Source organism: Triticum urartu, chromosome 2 (assembly GCF_003073215.2).
Source record: "Triticum urartu cultivar G1812 chromosome 2, Tu2.1, whole genome shotgun sequence".
Taxonomy (NCBI): domain Eukaryota; kingdom Viridiplantae; phylum Streptophyta; class Magnoliopsida; order Poales; family Poaceae; genus Triticum; species Triticum urartu.
Genome location: NC_053023.1, coordinates 137007826 through 137026575, shown reverse-complemented (window position 1 = coordinate 137026575; position 18750 = coordinate 137007826).

Genomic DNA, 18750 nt, shown 5'->3' with positions numbered 1-18750 from the left:
TGGCCCACGCGAACGCCACCAAACGAGATCAGGGAAGACGACGGGATCCGGGGCCGGGTTCCTCATCAAGCGGCGCGCCCCTCTAGGCAGCACCTCCCAGTGCCAGCCCGGCGGAGCCCAGTCCTGGACATGGGTCAGCTGGACGTCGTCGCGGACGTGTCGACAGCGAGGATGCGGGCCGGGCATCGTCGACAACAAATACTAGCTATATGCACGCAAAAAGTAACATTTTTTTAATGATTGGATTTTGATAACTAAAATTTCTAACATTTCTATAACATTTCTAACAATGCTATATATAACTAACATTTCTATAACATTTCTAATATTTCTATAACTAAAAAAAAGAAAAATTTCTATCTTTTTATAACTATTTCTATAACTAAAAAACAGAAAAATTTCTAACAATTCTAACTTTTTTATAACTATTTCTATAACTAAAAAATAGAAAAATTTCTAACAATTGTAACTTTTTTATAACTATTTCTATAACTAAAACTAATTCTAAAATTTCCTGATTATATAACTAACATTTCTATAACAATTCTAATATTTATATAACTACAAAACAGAAAAATTGCTAAATTTTTATAAATATTTCTATAACTAAATATTTAAATCACTTGTGTGTGTGTAGTGTGTGTGTGTGTGTAGTGTGTGTGTGTGGAACTGGACATGGCGGCCGGGGCGAGCTCACCGGCGAGGCGACGACGGGGCGGCGACGGGACGTGGCGGCGACGACGGGGCGACGACGGGGCGGCGACGGGACGGGGCGGCGACGGGACGTGGCGGCGACGACGGGGCGACGACGGGACGTGGCGGCGACGAGGGGCTCGCACGGCCGGGGTCGGCGACGAGGGGCGGGGGCGGCGGCGTCAACGGGGACGACGTCGATCGGGGCAGGGTGGCACGACGGAGGAAGGAAACAGAGGGAAGAAACAGAGGGAAACTGAAATTTTCCAACTGTTGTATATATAGGATGGACCTTTAGTACCGGTTGGAGCCACCAACCGGTACTAAAGCGGCGGGAAGCGACCCCTTTAGTACCGGTTGGTGGCTCCAACCGGTACTAAAGGCCCCCCCTTTAGTACCGGTTGGTGCCACGAACCGGTACTAAAGGGGGGTGCGCTGCCAGGCGAGGGGCGCAAAGTTTAGTCCCACCTCGCCTAGCGAAGGGCAGCCGCACTGGTTTATAAACCCAGCCGCGGCTGCTCCTTTGAGCTCCTCTGAAATGCAGGCCTTCTGGGCCTATATGTGCTGTGCTGCCCTGTGGGCCTACTGGGCCTTTGCGGGCCTGCATCCTGGCCCAACAACAGGTTGGGTTTCTAGTCGTATGCAGGCCGCTCTGGCCTAGTAGGCGGGCTTTTATTTTTTATTTTTTTGCTTTATTTATTTTTGAGTTGTTTTTTTGTGTATTTAGAGTTTCTTTTTGAATACTTTTGCTTTAGGTACAAAAAATTACAAACTTTCTGTTAGTGCCCGTAGTTTTCAAATTTGAATAGTTTAAATTTTGAATTATTTGAAATTAGTGTGAATCACTAGTTTGTGAATAACTTAACTTTAAAAATCAGTAAATGCATGAACGAATTTGCTTGCACATAAAATTAGTTCGCGTTTCAAATGCCAAAACACATAACTAGCTACCCTAACTATTACAGAGATTCCCTCCTGGGTGTGAAACACAGAAGAAAGTGATGATAGTTAAGCTGATCACATCCCAGATCTTTGGGTGTGAAACTTTTTCTTCGCGTGTGTCCCTTTGCGTCGTAGCCATGGAAAATCTTCATCATTTAACGGGATGCTCGGGTCAATATTCACTGTGAATGGAGCAATTTCATCAAACTTTTCATAATCTTCTGACTTGTCTGTCTTGTCATCCACTCCCACGATGTTTCTTTTCCCAGAAAGAACTATGTGCCGCTTTGGCTCATCGTACGATGCATTCGCTTCCTTATCTTTTCTTTTTCTTGGCTTGGTAGACATGTCCTTCACATAGAAAACCTGTGCCACATCATTGGCTAGGACGAATGGTTCGTCTGCATACGCAAGATTGTTGAGATCCACTGTTGTCATTCCGTACTGTGGGTCTTCCGTTACCCTGCCTCGTGTCATATTGACCCATTTGCACCGAAATAAAGGGACCTTCAAACCACGTCGATAGTCAAGTTCCCATATGTCCTGTATATAACCATAATATGTTTCCTTTGAAAGTATTACCATTTATCTCGTACCCTTTGAAAGTCATTATATTCGAAGATGGTAACTGGGACAGCAAGTACAGGTCATCTTCAATAGAGGCGTCATGCATGGTACGTGTCTGCAACCAGCTGGCGAAACTCCTGGTTTGTTCACGTGTAATCCAGTCATCAGACCGCTCCGGATGTCTGGAGCGTAGCAAATTCTTGTGTTCATCCATATACGGAGCCACCAAGGCGGAATTCTGTAGAACTATGTAGTGTGCTTCAGTGAGAGAATGTCCGTCCATACATATTATTTGTTCCCCTCCTAGCGTGCCTTTTCCATCCAGTCTGCCCTTATGCCGCGATTCAGGAACACCAATCGGCTTAAGGTCAGGAATAAAGTCAATACAAAACTCAATGACCTCCTCATTTTGACGGCCCTTGGAGATGCTTCCTTCTGGCCTAGCACGGTTATGAACATATTTCTTTAAGACTCCCATGAACCTCTCAAAGGGGAACATATTGTGTAGAAATACAGGACCCAAAACGTTAATCTCTTCGCATAGGTGAACTAGGACGTGCGTCATGATGTTGAAGAAGGATGGTGGGAACACCAACTCGAAACTGACAAGACATTGCACCAAATCATTCTGTAACCTTGGTATGATTTTTGGATCGATTACCTTCTGAGAGATTGCATTGAGAAATGCACATAGCTTCACAATGGCTAATCGAACGTTTTCTGGTAGAAGCCCCCTCAATGCAACCGGAAGCAGTTGCGTCATAATCACGTGGCAGTCATGAGACTTTAGGTTCTGGAACTTTTTCTCTGCCATGTTTAGTATTCCCTTTATATTCGACGAGAAGCCAGACGGTACCTTAATACTGAGCAGGCATTCAAAAAAGATTTCCTTCTCTTCTTTGGTAAGAGCGTAGCTTGCATGACCCTGATGTATGCCGTCTTTTCCTTGCATACGTTGCTGGTCCTCCCGTGCCTCAGGTGTATCTTTTGTCTTCCCATACACGCCCAAGAAGCCAAGCAGGGTCACACAAAGATTCTTCGTCACGTGCATCACGTCGATTGCGGAGCGGGCCTCTAGGTCTTTCCAATAGGGCAGGTCCCAAAATATAGATTTCTTCTTCCACATGGGTGCGCGTCCGTCAGCGTCATTCGGAACAGGTTGTCCACCAGGACCGTTTCCAAAGACCACCTTCAAATCCTTGACCATATCATGTACATCAGCACCAGTACGGTGGCGAGGCTTCGTCCGGTGATCCGCCTCACCTTTGAAATGCTTGCCTTTCTTTCTTACGGGATGCCTGCTCGGAAGAAATCGACGATGTCCCAGGTACACATTCTTCTTACAATTAGCCAAATATATACTGTCGGTATCGTCCAAACAGTGCGTGCATGCGCGGTATCCCTTGTTTGTCTGTCCTGAAAGGTTACTGAGAGCAGGCCAATCATTGATGGTCACGAACAGCAACGCCTTTAGGTCAAATTCTTCCCCCATGTGCTCATCCCACGCATGTACACCTGTTCCATTCCACAGTTGTAAGAGTTCTTCAACTAATGGCCTTAGGTACACATCAATGTCATTGCCGGGTTGCTTAGGGCCTTGGATGAGCACTGGGGTCATAATGAACTTCCGCTTCATGCACAACCAAGGAGGAAGGTTATACAAACATAGAGTCACAGGCCAGGCGCTATGGTTGCTGCTCTGCTCCCCAAAAGGATTAATGCCATCTGCGCTTAGACCAAACCATACATTCCTTGCGTCATCTGCAAACTCCTTCCCGTACTTTCTTTCGATTTTTCTCCACTGCGACCCGTCAGCGGGTACTCTCAACTTTCCATCTTTCTTACAGTCTTCTCTGTGCCATCGCATCGCCTTGGCATGCTCTTTGTTTTGGAACAAACGTTTCAACCGTGGTATTATAGGAGCATACCACATCACCTTGGCAGGAAACTTCTTCCTGGGGCGCTCGCCCTCGACATCACCAGGGTCATCGCGGCTGATCTTATAGCACAATGCACCGCATACCGGGCAAGCGTTCAAATCCTCGTACTCACCGCGGTAGAGGATGCAATCACTAGGGCATGCATGTATCTTCTGCACCTCTAACCCTAGAGGGCAGACAACCTTCTTTGCTTCGTACGTACTCTCGGGCAATTCGTTGTCCTTTGGAAGCATATTCTTTATCAGATACACCATTCTCTGCCTTCCATTGCAGCAATTCTAGTGTGGTGCCCAGCTTTTTCTTGTCACCTACACAATTCGGGTACAACAATTTTTTGTGATCCTCTAACATGCGCTGCAACTTCTTCTTCTCCAAATCACTTGCGCAGTTTCTCTTTGCATCGGCAATGGCCCGACCTAGATCATCAACGGGCTCATCTGATGCCTCTTCTTCAGCTTCTTCCCGCATTGCCGGCTCAGCTTCTTCCCGCATTACCGGCTCAGCTTCTTCCCCCATTGTTGTGTCATCGTATTCAGGGAACCCATGGTCAGGATAGCTGTCGTCGTCCTCTTCTTCTTCTTCATTGTCTTCTATCATAACCCCTCTTTCTCCGTGCTTGGTCCAAATATTATAGTGGGGCATGAAACCGGACTTAAACAGGTGGACGTGAATGGTTCTTGACTTAGAGTAATTTTGACCATTCTTACAGACAGCACATGGACAAGGCATAAAACCATCCGCCCGCTTGTTTGCCTCAGCCGCAAGCAGAAAAGTTTGCACGCCATTAATGAACTCGGGAGAGCATCAGTCATCGTACATCCATTGTCGGCTCATCTTCAATACACAGCACCAAAAACACCAAATTAATACAAGTTCATACATAAAGTTCATACAACACTTAAATGCAACAAACAAATAACTCTCTAGCTAAAGCATTTAAATGCAACAACAAATGCGATCAAGATCGCAACTAAGGTAACAATTGATCCAACAACATAATGATACCAAGCCTCACTATCGATGGCATATTTTCTAATCTTTCTAATCTTCAAGCGCATTTTCTCCATTTTGATCTTGTGATCATCGACGACATCGGCAACATGCAACTCCAATCCCATCTTCTCCCCCTCAATTCTTTTCAATTTTTCTTTCAAGTACTCGTTTTCTCTTTCAACTAAATTTAACCTCTCGACAATAGGGTCGGTTGGAATTTCCGGTTCACATACCTCCTAGAAAAAATATCTATGTCAACTTGATGGGCATAATTTGTCATAAACACGAAATGCAACTAGTTTTAAAAGAGAATATATATACCACATCCGAATCATAACAAGGGCGAGGGCCGACGGGGACGGATATCAAAACCATGGCACTATGTATAACAAACAACGTACGGGTAAGATAATTATACAAGTAACTATATATCCAAATCACACAAACATCAATTTTTATATAAAATTTCATGAACAAGAGGCTCACCACAAGGTGGTGCCGGCGACGGGACGGTGCGGGCGATCGACGGTGGTTACGGCAGAGATTTAGAAGGCACTAAGTAAACCACACCTACATATGCAAACTAAGTGTTATTTTTGACCTCAAATTGTATATAAATCAAATACTAGCACATATAATTCCTCCCAAATTACTAAACTCACAAATTAAACACTATATAAAGCATTGCAAGAGCTAATCTAGCAATGAGAGATGAAATGACAAAGTTGCTAACCTTTGTGATCATTTGAATCGATGGGGACCTTCAAATCTTGACAAATTTTGGGCAAAATGTGTGATGAGCTCGAGAAGAAGAGGAGAAGAACAGAGAGGGAGGGGAAAGCGGTAGAACAGAGCAAGCTCGGGTGGACGAAGGGTTTATGTAGGACGACCTTTAGTACCGGTTCGTGACATGAACCGGTACTAAAGGTGCTGGAGGGGCCCCAGACTGACAACATCCTGCCACCACTCTCATTAGTATCGTTTCGTGGCACGAACCGGTGCTAAAGGTTCGCCACGAACCGGTACTAATGAGAGCGGCCCGGCTAGCCGTTGGAACCGGCACTAATGGACACATTAATGCCGGCTCAAATTCAAACCGCCACTAATGTGCTTCACATTTGACCCTTTTTCTACTAGTGCTAGCAACAATCTGCCTCACTTGTTGGAATGCTTCACAGTCCGCCTAGACCTCGACGTGGGCCGAGCTCAGCTTTTTGAGATCTGCGGTCGCCACCTTTTCTTTCTCCTAAAAGGCGTCGCGTTCTTGGTGCACGCCATTCAGGGTTTCCTCTACTTCGAGGACTCGAGCCTGGTCCTTGTCCCGAGCCGCCCTCTCCTCGGCCAACTCCTTCTCGGCCCTCACGCCCGTAGCCTTCTGCTGCTCCACTTCCTGCCAAGCCTTTTCCAACTTGGCCTTAAGCGCCTCAAGCTTCGTCATCACAGCTGTCATATAAAATAGCTCGGCGTTAGCATTAAAGCTAAAACAAAACTCTAACTATATTTGATAACATGACAGTTTTTCTGCTTACCTTAGGCCCACTCGATCTGCTTTTGCATCAGATCGAGGTGCTCCTCGAATCGTTTCAGCTTCCGATTCATCTCCAGATCTCCTCGGAAGCGGAGTTCGGAGCCGAGGACAAGGCCTGCACATGCACATTTACTTACTAATAGTCTCCTAGTAGTTCCGAAGTTAATCCTCCAGACAACTTTCTTAATAAAACCAGCCAGAGTCTTGGGGCTACTACATTTCATTTATTGAACCAATAATCTATCTCGAACCCAAAGCCAATTTTTTAAAACTTGTTTTGGGCTCGGGGGCTACTGCCAGCCACACACCCTCATGTGCTACGTCACGGTACAGCAAAAAGTCTTCGAATAAAGGCCGCTTCCACATGTAACACTAGTGTTAAATCCATTTACGTATGAAACAAGCGCTAGGAAGCATACCTAGAAGCCCTTGATGAGGCCCTTGAAGACCTCATGCATTCCGGCCTATACGGACCAGAAGCCACATAGTGTCGTGCCGATAAGGGCATGGTACTCTTCTGTGATACTGGATCCCACTAAGGATACCTCCATCTCCTCGGCCCACCCCACGGTAACACATCCTTGGGCAAGAGGGATGGGCAGAACAACCTCGGGTCCCACCACCATTGTGGTAGGAATGGAGGCCTTTGGCTGTGGCGGTGGCACTGGAGATGCTTGGTCTGGCCCAACCCTTCCTTGGGGACCTCTGGGACCACGTCCCCTTGATCCTATTTGGCCGAGGTTTCGACCTCGACCGCAAGAACCTATACCTCGTCGCCCCGCTCGGCTCACCACAAGAAAAGGGAACCAAACAAAACAATCAGCTAGCCCAGGGGAAGAGCATGATTAGAGGGGCATGCATCACACAGGCACACACCAAGTACGCCAGCGGGGCGGGCCGCGACGCCCGGAAGACAGGCATACATTCCAAACGATGTCATCGGGTCAAGGGTGGCGATAACAATAGTCCGGGTAACCAAGGGCCCTCCACATATCCGTAAAACAAATTCAAAAAACACACGGATGCGTGCCAGGTGAAGTTCTGTGTGGTTCTTTCTGGAGAAAATTCCTTATTTGACACTATCTTAAAATCTGCTTCCTTATTTGACACTGGAAAAAATTTCTTCCCTATTTGACATAAGTTCTAAATTTTATTCCTTATATGACATTTCCGTCTATTTTAAGCCTAAATGACATCTGAAAAGACTCTTTTGCCCCTCATGTGGTATGTGTGTGGGGGCAATAGCGCACACACGCAGCATTAGTGCGAGGGTAGGAGCACACGCGTAGCAACACATACACATGCACCAACACACACACGCAACAACATGCACGCGCGCATGCACACACACACACGCAGGAACACACATGCACGCGCACACACGTGCAGCAACACACACGCACGCAGCACACACACATACACACACGCAGCAGCAACACACACAGGCAGCACATAGGTGTTGGAATTTTGCTAGTAGGCTTTTGGCCCAAAACCCAACTAAAATTCTGAAATTCTCTTGGCCCATTCATGCACACATGTGAGTGGAGTGAGTGAGGCTAAAGTTTAGTCCCACCTCATAAGTTGAGAGAGAGTTGCACCTCTTCATATGGTGAGCTCTTCTACCACTTGTATTAGCATGAGAAGAGGAGACCTACACGCGTGCTCCTCCTCCTCGCTCGCCTCGCCACGCCTCGTCACGACGCGCCGCGGGTTGCGGGATTGAGCCGAGCCGAGGACAGAGCTATGCACGTTGTCTATATTTTTGCTGCATGGGAAAAATTAATGAGTCATTAATTAATAATTAACGGACGCGTTAATTACTGAACCGTTTCTGATTTCTTTGGATCGTGACGACTCGGACGTGGCGTCTACCCTAGCCGCCGCCGCTTCGTATGGTTTCTCACCACCGTTCCAGATCATTGCGCCGCCAAGCAAGTCTTCTCCATCCCTCCTTCCGGTGTGCACCGCGAGAAGGGACAGCAGGCCTCCGGAACCCCGCCTCTCGTGATCCTGTACGGGAGAGGGGCGATCAGGTTTTTGGGGAGCGCACTCGCGCGACTGCTGGCAGTGACGACTTCGCGAACGACGACTTCTTCCCCGACCTCGGCAACCTCATCCTCGACGACATGGGCGACAACGTTAACGCCGGCGGTGCTGCACCCGCTGCACTATATGTGATTCTATCCTTCCTGTTCGAGATCGTGGTAGAATTCATGTTTCTAGTATGTGCCCTAGATGTGATATGTTCATCTGCTATGCTAGTTCGCATGATTAGTTTAATCTCTGCTGCTGTGGTCATGATTTATCTTCTGTTTATTCGGATTAAATCTCGTAGTAATTTGCTCATATTTCTAACAATCCAAAAACCTGATTATAGGAAATTTACTCCGAGTGGTTTTGCTGCGCATCTGAAGCCGCCTGCCTTTAAGGGGGCGCAATATAAGAGGTGGCGCACGAGAGCAGTCTACTGGTTTCAAACCATGGGCTGCTATGATGCCACCAAGGGAAAGCCTGAGGGCGATCTTAATCCAGCAAAGCTGGAAGCTTTTGAGAAGATCAATACCCTCTTTAAAGGCGCTCTTCTGAGTGTTCTTGATGACTCCATTGTGGATTCATATATGTCGTTTGACAACGGCAAGGACATGTGGGTTGCGCTCGAGGCCAAGTTTAGTGCCTCGGACGCCGGCAGCGAGTTGTACGTCATGGAGCAATTCTATGACTACAAGATGACTGATGAGCGCCCTGTTGTACAGCAGGCTCATGAGATACAGTCGCTCGCAAAAGAACTAGAGTACTTCAAGTGTGTGTTGCCGGACAAATTTGTTGCCGGAGGCATCATTGCCAAGTTTCCACCTTCGTGGAACAATTTTGCTACTTCCCTGAAACACAAGAGACAGGAGTTTTCCGTTGCGGATCTCATTGGTACAGAAAAAGAACTTCCAGCCCAACAAGTTCAAAAACAATAAGAACAAAACTCAAGGCAAAGGCAAGTTTGATACAAAGAACAAGCCATCACATTCTATCAACTTCAAGAAGAATTCTCATAAGAAGGGGAAGGGACTTTACCATGTCTGCGGTGATCCTAATCACTGGGCTCTGAAGTGTCCTAACCGCTTTGAGGAGCGCGAACATGAGAAGAGCGGCAAGTCCGCTAATGTTGTTATCGGTGATACTAATATGAAGGAATCAGGGTACGGTATTTTTCCTACCATCCTTTAAGTATTTCAATCCCCTGATTGGTTAATTGACACCGGTGCCAATGTACATGTTTGTGCTGACGCCTCCATGTTTTCTTCTTACCAGGCAATAGGGACTTCACCCGTGCTGATGGGGAACGGTTCACATGCCATCGTTCGAGGTGTTGGTACGGTCGATCTGAAGTTTACTTCAGGGAAGACTGTGCGTCTGAAGAACGTTCATCATGTGCCGTCCATCAATAAAAATCTCGTTAGCGGTTCCCGTTTATGTCGAGATGGTTTTAAGTTGGTTTTCGAATCCAATAAAGTTGTAATTTCTAAGTGTGGACAATTTTTTGGAAAAGGCTATGAGTGCGGAGGCTTGTTCCGCCTATCTTTGTCAGATATTTGCACTAAAGTTATTAATAATGTTTGCCACAATAATGAGTCTGATATTTGGCATTCACGACTTTGTCATATTAACTTTGGTTGCATGACGCGGCTAGCCAATATGAATTTAATTCCGAAAATCTCTGTTGTCAAAGGCTCCAAGTGCCAAGTATGTGTGCAAGCTAAGCAACCTCGCAAGTCCCATAAGACTGCAGAGGCAAGAGACTTGGCGCCACTAGAGCTTATACATTCTGATCTTTGTGAGATGAATGGCGTGTTGACAAAAGGTGGAAAGAGATACTTCATGACGTTTATTGATGACTCCACTAGATATTGTTATGTGTATCTTCTGAAATCAAAAGATGAGGCTTTGACTTTCTTTAAAAACTATAAAGCTGAGGCAGAGAACCAACTTGATCGAAAAATTAAACGGCTTAGGTCCGATCATGGTGGAGAGTATTTTTCCAATGAATTTGATCTGTTTTGTGCGGAACATGGTATAATCCATGAGAGGACGCCTCCCTACTCACCCCAGTCAAATGGGGTAGCCGAAAGAAAGAACTGAACTCTAACTGATATGGTTAACATCATGTTAGACACTTCGGGTCTATCCAAGGAATGGTGGGGGGAGGCGCTAATGACTGCGTGTCATGTCCTAAACCGAGTTCCCACAAAGCATAAGACCATGACTCCATTTGAGGAATGGGAAAGGAAAAGGTTGAAACTCTCTTACCTACGTACTTGGGGTTGTTTGGCGAAAGTCAATATACCATTTCCCAAGAAGCGCAAGCTTGGACCAAAAACCGTGGATTGTGTTCTTCTGGGCTATGCTTTTCATAGCATCGGCTATAGATTTTTGATAATAAAATGTGAGGTATCCGACATGCATGTTGGTACGATTATGGAGTCGAATGATGCAACTTTCTTTGAGGACATATTTCCTATGAAGGATATGTCGAGTTCATCAAATTAGGAGATACCTACTCCATCTAGTGAGGAATTCATTGTAATTCCTGAACCCACCATTGCGATGGAACACGTTGAGAATCCTGTTGAGGGTGACAATGGAACTCCTGTGAGGAGTAAGAGACAGAGGACTGCAAATTCCTTTGGTGATGATTTCATTGTGTACCTCGTGGATGACACACCCAGGACTATTTCAGAAGCCTTTGCATCTCCTGATGCTGACTACTGGAAGGAAGCTGTACGTAGCGAGATGGATTCCATCTTAGCTAACGGTACCTGGGAGATCACTGGCCGTCCTTATGGGTGCAAACCTGTAGGATGTAAGTGGGTGTTCAAGAAGAAGCTTAGACCCGATGGTATGATTGAAAAGTATAAGGCACAGCTTGTGGCCAATGGTTATACCTAGAAAGAAGGTGAGGACTTCTTTGATACTTACTCACCCATGGCTAGACTGACCACAATTCGGGTGCTACTATCACCGGCTGCCTCACATGGTCTTCTCGTTCATCATATGGACGTTAAGACAGCTTTCCTCAATGGAGAGTTGAAGGAGGAAATTTACATGGATCAGCTAGATGGTTTAGTAGTACCTGGTCAGGAAGGAAAGGTGTGCAAGTTATTAAAGTCTTTATATGGACTTAAACAAGCTCCTAAAGAGTGGCATGAGAAGTTCGAAAGAACATTAACTGCTGACGGCTTTGTAGTAAATGATGGTGACAAGTGCGTGTACTATCGCTATGGTGGGGGCGAAGGAGTTATTCTTTGTCTGTATGTCGACGACATATTGATCTTTGGAACCAAACTTGATTTAATCAAGGAGGTTAAGGATTTCTTATCTCGCTGTTTTGAGATGAAGGATCTAGGAGTAGCTGATGTTATCTTAAACATCAAGCTGTTGAGAGATAAGAATGGTGGGATCACACTGCTTCAGTCTCACTATGTGGAAAAGGTCTTGAGTCATTTTTGGGTATAGCGACTGCACACCTTCTCCAACTCCATATGATGCTAGTGTGTTGCTTCGAAAGAATCAACGGATTGCTAGAGATCAACTGAGGTATTCTCAGATTATTGGCTCGCTTATGTATTTGGCGAGTGCCACGAGGCCTAACATCTCGTTTGCTGTGAGCAAGCTGAATCGGTTTGTGTTAAAACCGGGAGATGATCATTGGCATGCGCTTGAGAGAGTTATGCGCTATTTGAAAGGCACCGCGAGCTATGGGATTCACTACACCGGGTATCCAAGGGTACTGGAGGATTATAGTGACTCAAACTGGATATCTGATGCTGATGAGATTAAGGCCACAAGTGGTTATCTTTTTACACTTGGTGGTGGCGCTGTTTCCTGGAAGTCTTGCAAGCAGACCATCTTAACGAGGTCAACTATGGAAGCAGAACTCACAGCATTAGACACTGCCACTATTGAAGCAGAGTGGCTTCGTGAACTCTTGATGGACTTACCTATGGTTGAAAAACCAACACCCCCTATCCTGATGAACTGTGATAATCAAACTGTGATCGTCAAGATAAACAGTTCTAAGGACAATATGAAGTCCTGAGGGCATGTGAAGAGGAGACTAAAATCTGTCAGAAAATTGAGGAACTCCGGAGTTATTACGTTGGATTATATCCAAACGTCGAAAAACTTGGCAGATCCCTTCACAAAGGGTCTATCACGTAACGTGATAGATAATGCATCGATGGAGATGGGTTTGAGACCCACCGCATGAGTTGTCCATAGTGATAACCCACTCTATGTGATCGGAGATCCCGTGAAGTAGAAGTGGGAGACAAGATGTTGGTCAGCTGGGAGGAGAGTATCCCTATATTAATTATCCCACTCCGTGAAGATGCAATACTCTCCTGATCTGCATGGCAGGTTGATACTTATCTTAATGTGTTCCAAGTGGCTTATTCGGGTAAGCAGAGATGTTGTCCTGCAGAACATCTTCTGAGGAACACACCTATATGAATTTGACTGTTAACGTTGCAGTCTGTGAGAATTGGGTGCTCTCTAATAAATTCATGAAAGGCCCTGGAGTATGACGTATACGCTCCACTCGCGGGGAAGCCTTGCGGCAGCCCAGTATCGATCAAGAATTTGTGTGGAACTAGTTTCACAGAAAACTTATAGTTCAAGGCATAGTCCACTATTTAAGTTGTGATCTAGTGTAGCATAAATTTCTAAGTGGAAGTTCAACTTCACAGTCTCCACTAAGCACCGGTACATAAAACAATGTTTTGAAACTAAATGATGAGATGTGCCAATGAGACTTTGTGGGGGATTGTTCGAATTTTGCTAGTAGGCCTTTGGCCCAAAGCCCAACTAAAATTCTGAAATTCTCTTGGCCCATTCATGCACACATGTGAGTGGAGTGAGTGAGGCTAAAGTTTAGTCCCACCTCATAAGTTGAGAGAGAGTTGCACCTCTTTATAAGGTGAGCTCTTCTACCACTTGTATGAGCATGAGAAGAGGAGACCTACACGCGCGTTCCTCCTCCTCGCTCGCCTCGCCACGCCACGCCTCGTCACGACGCGCCGCGGGTTGCGGGATTGAGCCGAGCCGAGGACAGAGCTATGCACGTTGTCTATATTTTTGCTGCATGGGAAAAATTAATGAGTCATTAATTAATAATTAACGGACGCGTTAATTACTGAACCGTTTCCGATTATTTTGGATCATGACGACTCGGACGTGGGGTTTACTCCCACGACCTACCCCGCCCGCACTATATAGTCAGGCAGACGTCTACCCTAGCCGCCGCCGCTTTGTATGGTTTCTCACCACCGTTCCAGATCATTGCGCCGCCAAGCAAGTCTTCTCCATCCCTCCTTCCGGCGTGCACCGCGAGAAGGGACAGCAGGCCTCCGGAACCCCGCCTCTCGTGATCCTGTACGGGAGAGGGGCGATCAGGTTTTTGGGGAGCGCACTCGCGCGACTGCTGGCAGCGACGACTTCGCGAACGACGACTTCTTCCCCGACCTCGGCAACCTCATCCTCGACGACATGGGCGACAACGTCAACGCCGAAGGTGCTGCACCCGCTGCACCGTATGTGATTCTATCCTTCCTGTTCGAGATCGTGGTAGAATTCATGTTCCTAGTATGTGCCCTAGATGTGATATGTTCATCTGCTATGCTAGTTCGCATGATTAGTTTAATCTCTGTTGCTGTGGTCATGATTTATCTTCTGTTTATTCGGATTAAATCTCGTAGTAATTTGCTCATATTTCCAACAATAGGCACGCAACAGCACACACACGCGTGGGCACGTACACACGCAGTAGCAAACACACACAGCAGCACGCATGCACACACACATGCAGCAGCAGCACACATGTGCGCGTGCACCCACACACGCAGCAGCACACACACGCGCACACACATACCGTATGAGGGGCAAAATCGTCTTTTCAGATGTCATTTAGGTTCAAAATAGACGGAAGTGTCGTATAGGGAATAAAATTTAGGACTAGTGTCAAATAGGGACGAAAAACTTTTCCAGTGTCAAATAAGAAACCAGATTTTAAAACAGCGTCAAATAAGGAATTTTCTCTTCTTCCTGTGGCTAGTAAGATGCATTTTCAAATAATCTGGGCAACCACAGTCAGCCCATTCCACATAGCCACAAATTGAGTGAATTGCAAAAAACCACCACATTCTAAGTTCATGGTCAGATTTGCCATCACATTCCTTGGCCGCCCCAAAAATCTACTGCTAGTTTCCTTACTGATTTTCTCAATAAACCCTTATGACAGGTTTGGAGAGATTTAAACCGATTTCTGACAGAAAAGTCCCACTTGTAAGTGCTGACTTGGCATAAACCATCAACGCCGTTTGTTGACCATCAACCCATCTCTCCCACGCCGTCGACGCCGCTCCTCTCCCGAGAACGGATTGCACAGCCACCAGGAGTCGCATCCGCGCGCTCAACGGCGCCGCACACCCGCCTCCCGCCGGCCTCCGACGCCGCCACCGGAGTGCGCCGCTCCGTCAGACCTCAGCACCTCCTCCCACTCCTTCCCGTCCTCCATCGCGACGCCCTGAGCCGCCTCGAGCTCATGCGTGCTCACGGCCGTGGCGTGCCGACTCCGCGCTCACGCATCCTGCCGGCTTCCGGCGAGCCACCGGAGGGCGCCGCACCGCCGGACCTGCGCACCTCCGACCGCTCCTTCTTGGCGTCCCTCGCGACGCCCCGAGCCGCCACGAGCTCATGCGTGCTCACGGCCGTGGCTCTCCGGCGCCGCGCACCTGCCTCCCACCGGCCTCTGGTGACGCCACCTGAGAGCGCCGCCCCTCCTCCCCCTCCATTTCGTCTTCCTCGTTGTCTCCGTTCTGTCCTCCTCGCTGCCCAGCTCCTCGGGGCCATGCGCACGATGGCGGTCATGGCGGCCGCCCAGAACGGATGACGCCGTGTGCGAGGAAACGGTGGGAGGTGCAGGATGAGTGTCCGTGGGGTTCGCCGTCGCTCCATTGGCGGGAACAATGACGACGTGTCCAGCGGCGATGCCCTCGGCGTTCACGAGCGCATTGACATGCGAACACACGCATGCAACGTGTTTGAGAAAATGCCTCAAACAGAAAAGTGTTTGTGACGGGGTAGTGCTAACACTGACACGTGGACCCGCGTCAAATATAACGGTCAAACAAGTGGATTTGACTTTCAGTGCCAAGTGAGCACTTACAAGTAGGCCCAACCAGTCAGAAATCGGTTTAAATCTCTCCAAACCTGTTAGGGTTTATTGAAAAAATTAGTAAGGAAATTGGTCGATTTTTGGGGCGTCCAAGGAATGTGGTAGCAAATCCGGCCATGAACTCAAAATGTGGTGGTTTTTTGCAATTCATTCCCACAAATTTATTCCTTCCTTAATGTTCAACATACATGAAAAATAATAAGAGACTTGAAACTGTTGATAAAGCTCATAAATCAACAGACTATAAGATGAGTCAACTGAAAGCACTTATGTTTACCAGTGACATGTTGTGCTAAACAAGCTCAATCTCTCAACTAGTAAACAATTAAACTGAAGTTACTAAAACAGCACAAAATTGATGTACTACAACAACTGAAACTAAATTAATGAAAAATCACTCACATGGCTTCAAAAGTCACGAGCTTTTCGCGCGCCAGAGACATTTTTTGTTGTGCCGCGCCAATCCTTGTAGGAAATCATTATGTCATCTAAAGCACCAACTAAATCGAATCAATAAGCCTCAAAAGGAAAACCCCTAATCCGAGCCGTGAGACCTTGCTGCTCAGCGAATTGTCAGAGTCAGAGGATGTCTATGCACGATGCCTCGCTACTTGGGCCATATTTATTCACAAAGTACAATTCTTTTAGGAGTTGGGCTAGTGACGCTCATACGAATACGTGCATATCATTTTCACAACAACAAAAAAACAAAAAAGGCGAGCTGGGACAGTGCGAATGGATATGCACGTTTCGGGCAAGCGAGAAGCAGTTGGAATTGGAACTGCCACATCCCGATCGATCCCTGCCATGTACGTAATACGGAGTAAGTCGCATGCAACTGGGTGGCTGACGAGCGCATTCATTCGTTGCCGGTAAATGGAAGCCGTGCGGTGCCAAGACGAGCGCTCTTGTCCTTGTGATGAGTTATTAGAACTCAGCATGAGCAGGAGTCACACCAATCAATTGCGAGAATAGACTACTAGCTCTAGCATACTCCTTGAGGCTTGAGGAATACGGCCGCGGCGACGTCTTCTTGGCAGGTTATGCCTCCCCCCTTCAATTCCCCGCCATGATTTATGTCTCAAAATTGTTTTTTTTTACTGAAATTGTTGATAGAGATTCTAGAGAAATTGTTGATGGAGATTCTAGAGAAATTGTTCGACAGGCTACTGAAATCTTATTGCCTCGCATTTAAGCAGTAAATTATGATGGTGGTGTAAGTATGGGATGCGGTTGAATATTGAAAAAGGCTAATAGGAGAGGAAGATTTCAGAGATAGGAGAGGAAGATCTCAGAGATAGAAGAGGTTTGTTTCTCCTGAAAGGCAGCTGGAGCTCCAACCAGTTAATCCTGGTAACACGCTGCTGAACTGCACAGCAAACTGTTGAGAGAAAAATGCTGAATCGCCATTGAATCTTGCCTAGCTAGATTTAATGGTCTCGCTGCTGCCTGCTGAATTTTGGTGCCTGTGGTGTCTGCAGTCTGAACGAATCTCCTGTAAACAATGACCTCGAGCACAAGCCTTATTTTTAGGAGAAGAGGGCATCGCCGTGGTTCCATTAGAAATGAAGCCACAGCATTCACCACATGAGTGTTAAACACGCGAAGAAAGCGAAGTACCAACGGCCAGCAGAAGTATGGCATAGATTACAAAAGCTCTGAAAAAACTACATCAGGCAGCCACAAGCCCTTTATTCTTCAGTTGCAATCAGGTGACTGAAATTAGTTGGTCTCTGACATAATCCGTGTTTGTTTGCTCGGTTTAGTTAGTCTAAAATATTTACTCTTGATGTCCTGACACGTGAAAGTTTTGTGGACTTTGCTGCTTTCTCTGAACCTGAATACGATCTTCCTATATTTACGCCAACGCTTTTACTACTCCCACACAAAGTATTGTTGTCTTGTAAGTGTCATGAAACTTCAGTGTCTAGGAGTAGCTAGGAGTACTCCATGACAATATACCTTTGTCAGACTAGTGTAAACGAGGCAAAGGAGCTGGCACTGCATTATGATAATTATGACAAAACTGTAAGTTTGTGGTAACTACTGAATTTTGATTTAGTTTGAATTATCAAACTTGAAGTGGTAGTGTCAAGTCAAGTCTGATTAATCTTGAATTTGTCTTGAATTGCATTTTGTCTTCAGTAGTTACCACACATTTTCTGCTATCTTGTCTAGCAGTGTAAGGAGCAATGCAATTGGTAATTTTCTGCCATCCTCTCTAGCAGTGTGAGTAGCCATACAATTTGTAACACTGAATTTTGTTAACACTGTCTCCATACAATGGTTCCTTTTGGGTTGAATTAGTTTCTAGGGTTCTTGAATTGGTCCTCCAGCAACAAACAGGAAAGATTTCTGCGACGGAGTGCTTAAAAACAGTGTTCATGAATCAGCCGTCAGTTAAAATTGCAAATTGAGCTTGCTTTGCTCTTAGTCTCTTGTCAGTTCAGTTCGGCTGTGGTTGGAGCTTCAGCCGGTTAGGTTAGTTCAGCTCTAAATTTCTGCCAGTAGGAACAGCAATTCTTGCTCCTTTTTTCAGGTAAAATTCAGCTGTGTAGTTTGTGTAGTTTGCTCCTTTTTTCAGGTAAATTTCTGCCGGTTGGAGCTTCATGGGACGAGGTCGTGTAGTTTGCTTTCTTTCTTGGTTTGCTTTGTGTTGTTAATTCCAAGAAAGAAGAAGAAAGGCTGCAAAACGGTGTTGTCGCTTGCAAATCTTGAGTGCTCCACTGATACATACTCCTAGTACTATACCACTGATACATACTCCAAAATTCAGCTGTGGATGCACCAAACATCTTCTTTTAGAAAAGAATCAGACCTTTTAGCAAGGAATTGCATTGCATTTGGCTCAATAGCCCTGAACA